Raw genomic sequence first — 3679 nt, forward strand, 5'->3', positions numbered from 1 at the left:
GCTTGAATGAGTTGAATTGCAAAATCGGGTGCCCATAGGATCCCAAAACACTGACAAAATCATGATTTTCATGATGTTTCTGATTTTTTTTGTATAAGTTCATGTTTTTAGGGTTTGGTCATGTTTAGAATCGTTCTAGGACACCTCATATTGGATTTGGATGTTATTTGATTTTATTTAAACCCTAAACCCAAAGTTTTTACCAAAATATTTTTTGAAAACCCTTATTTCAAGGCCATAGTCTTGCTATCAGGAGCATTTTGGCCATTTGAACTCAATTTCAAAATTTCAAACTTTGATTTTCATATTTTTAATCATATTATATCATCTCGTATTTGATTTATTTTTATTTGGATTTCAAAATCCCATTTTTATAAAATATCTTTCTGAAAAACCCTGATTTCAAAGCCATAGTCTTGTTTTCAGGGGTATTTTTATCATTTTTCCTCAAATTCTGAATTTTAAAGTTATTTATTTTTATTATTCCTTCAATTTTACATTATTTTTTATTGTGTTTATATCAGGGAAAATTCGAAATAAGGCTTATATCTATCAAAATCCAGTAATTTTCATATATTACTGGATAAATCTAGAAAAGCCAACATATTTTTATTAACAAGTTTTCTAGTTTTGCAGGGACATTCAAGGATATATTTTCTTTATTTTCCTGTACTTAAATTCAATTAGTGATGTAAATTAAATTAAATTTGGAATAAGAATTTCAATTCTTGCTTAAAATAAGGAGCATTGCATATAGTTTAATTCTGCAAATTTCAATATCTAATATATGTCAATTCATGCATATTTTTACAAATCCACTATGGTCTACACGAATGACACGTGCACAAGCTCTTAGGGAGTTGACAAACTTGGTGAAATTCGTATTTTTGGCTATAGACAGAATACGAATGAGAGCCAGATATGTGATCTTCGTATTAGCCACATTCAGCCTACACTCTTAGGCTAACTTCAAAATGCACTGCATCTCTCAAGAATACAAAAGGTTTTCTCAATTCCATAAAATCATGACTTTTAAATCCATATTCATTCATTTTATTCAATTTGAAAATTCTAATTCCAATTCAGAGAAATCAGTTTTCTCAAAAAATTTCTAAGTTTTTCTCAGAAAATGATTTTCTCAAAACTCTGATTTTTTAAGGGATTTTCAAAGTTCAATCTTTGATTTTCCAAGTTATATTCTCTATTTTAAAGTTTGAATTCAGAGAAATCAAGTTTTTCTAAAATTATTTGAAATTCCTCAAAATCGATTTTCTTAAAAACACTTAGATTTCTTCAGAAATCGATTTTCTATTTCTTCAGAAATATTCTCTCAACAAGGCTCACGATTTTTAAAGTGTCATATTTTCCAAGAATTCTCCAAGTATTTCAAATCTCTGAAGCATACATCATGTTTTCAAACCTGCATTTTCTGAAATTCATAGCACATGTCTGATTCTTTGTGTATTTAGGAATTAGAACATCAATTTAGATAAGTTGAGCAAAGCAAAGCATTTGATTGATCCTTGGTTTAATTACCTCTGGTAAATGTGTCAGGAATGGTTGAACCTCGTACCGACAGGCGAGTTCCATTCTTCGGAATTATCCCGCATTTTAAAACGGAGGTGAGTTATTTTAAAAAACTTTTTCAAAGGTCAGTTTGACTTGCAAAAGTAAAATTTTGCGATGATAACAGGTTTGGCGACCGTGATGGGACCTGTCTTCGCCTGATCAATCTATTGCTCTGCTTTGTTTAAGTTATCAAAATCGTGTTCTATGGAATGTTAGCTTTTATTTTTTGATATCATGTAAACCTAGGAGCTTAGATTCAAACCCAGCTGACATGGATTGCATATAGACTATGTATGGTTTGGTAGGACTATATTAAGGCAAAAATTTTCATGCTCACATAGACTTAGGTCAAAATACAACACTCCTCAATCTAGGATTTGTATGTAAACAATGTTTGCTTCTTCAAAATTTTTAAAAACTCTACTTCTTTAGGTCTTAGAGCCTTCTATTTTCTTGCATGTGCTCATATTTCTGAAATAACCTCACCTACTTTTACCTGGCCACCACGTTGCTGGGTTTTCTTCCAAAACCATAGTTCAGGAAAAAACCTCACAATTGGGCCACCTATTTGGGTGAAAATCCCCCTGCCACGTACCAAGGGTCATAGTCCAAAGTATATCAGCAAGCGCTCAAGGATGTTGGAAAATATGAACCTAGAACCAGAGAAATTGATTCTATGCCACATACATCGAGCCTTGACTTGAGTATGTCGACATAGCATGATCGGACACAGATGATCTGAGTCTTAGAGTTAGGATTATGATCCTACAACTATTTCAAAACTTGTGCATCTAGAGTCTGCTTTTAGGGAATGTTGTATGTGGATACTTGTTTGTACATGATGTGATTGAATGTTAGCTTTTTTTTCTTATATTTTTCATAAGTTTTCTAAAATACTAGACGATTTTAAAAAAATTCCAATTTTTTCATCTATTTTCATATACTATCTAAAATCCTTGTTTTATTCAAACCCTTGACGATTTTCAAAAAATTTCTCTATTTTCTTCAAAAGTCCAAGTGATTTCTATCCTTTCTTTCCTCTAGATCTCGAATTTTCAACCTATTTTTTTTTCCTGCCTGCATCTTTTTTCAAAAATCATGTATTTTTTTTTTCAAAGTTTTATCATTACTTCTTCTGTATTTTTCAGTCAGCTCGATTCTGTCTTTCCAGAGGGTCACATCTCCTATGAGGTGTTACAAGGTCTTCCTGAACATCGAATCCTCAGCACCGAATTCTTCGTTCTCCGATGGTATTATTCATAGCTCAAAATCTTATGGAGTCGGTACTCACTTTTGCAGTGACATTCTCTATTAGGAATGAAAATGGATGGGATCAGGATCAGGATCAAGATCAGCTAAATACATAGGAGGATTGGTTCCGAAGGAACAACCAAAATTTATAAAAGTTTCATACTGGATCCGATCCGTTTCTATATCTAATCCCCACTTTACTTTTTCTTTCCATAGGTCCCACTAACTTTATTTGACTAGACAAGGGTAGGGGTGCCAATGGGCCCGATTCATGTTTAGTAGCTGTTGAATGAGAAATATCTCATTTGTTATTTTGTTTTCCTCTCTTATAAATTATGAAATTTCTTATGTAAAGACATAGTTATAGTCTTATTTGACACTTTGTGGAACACTGCATCATCCAATCTTTAGTGAATAGTAGCAATGGTCTTCTTATCAAGGTTTTTTTATTCTTTATTCGATGTGATTTGGGGGTTATATCTTCTTTGACGGGATCATGCAAGTCCTTCGTATAAAAAATATATTTCATCTTAAACCTTCATATTTGCCAACTCTTTTTATTGAAGCTAACCACTACTTGTATTGTGTTTTTCATCTTAATCCGCACTAATATCATGCAATTTTGAACCCTCTATATAAATCACTCAGAAGATCTATTAAACAAATGATTTTTTATTTTAAAAATTCAAAAAGCATATATATATATATATATATATATATATATATATATATATATATATATATATATATATATATATATATATATATATATATATATATATATATATATATATATAGGGAGAGAGAGAGAGAGAGAGAGACCATTTGGACTGATACAGCTGAAAAAATGCTTTGACTT

This window comes from Nuphar pumila, chromosome 15 (assembly GCF_984573655.1).
Source record: "Nuphar pumila chromosome 15, dmNupPumi1.hap1.1, whole genome shotgun sequence".
Lineage (NCBI taxonomy): Eukaryota > Viridiplantae > Streptophyta > Magnoliopsida > Nymphaeales > Nymphaeaceae > Nuphar > Nuphar pumila.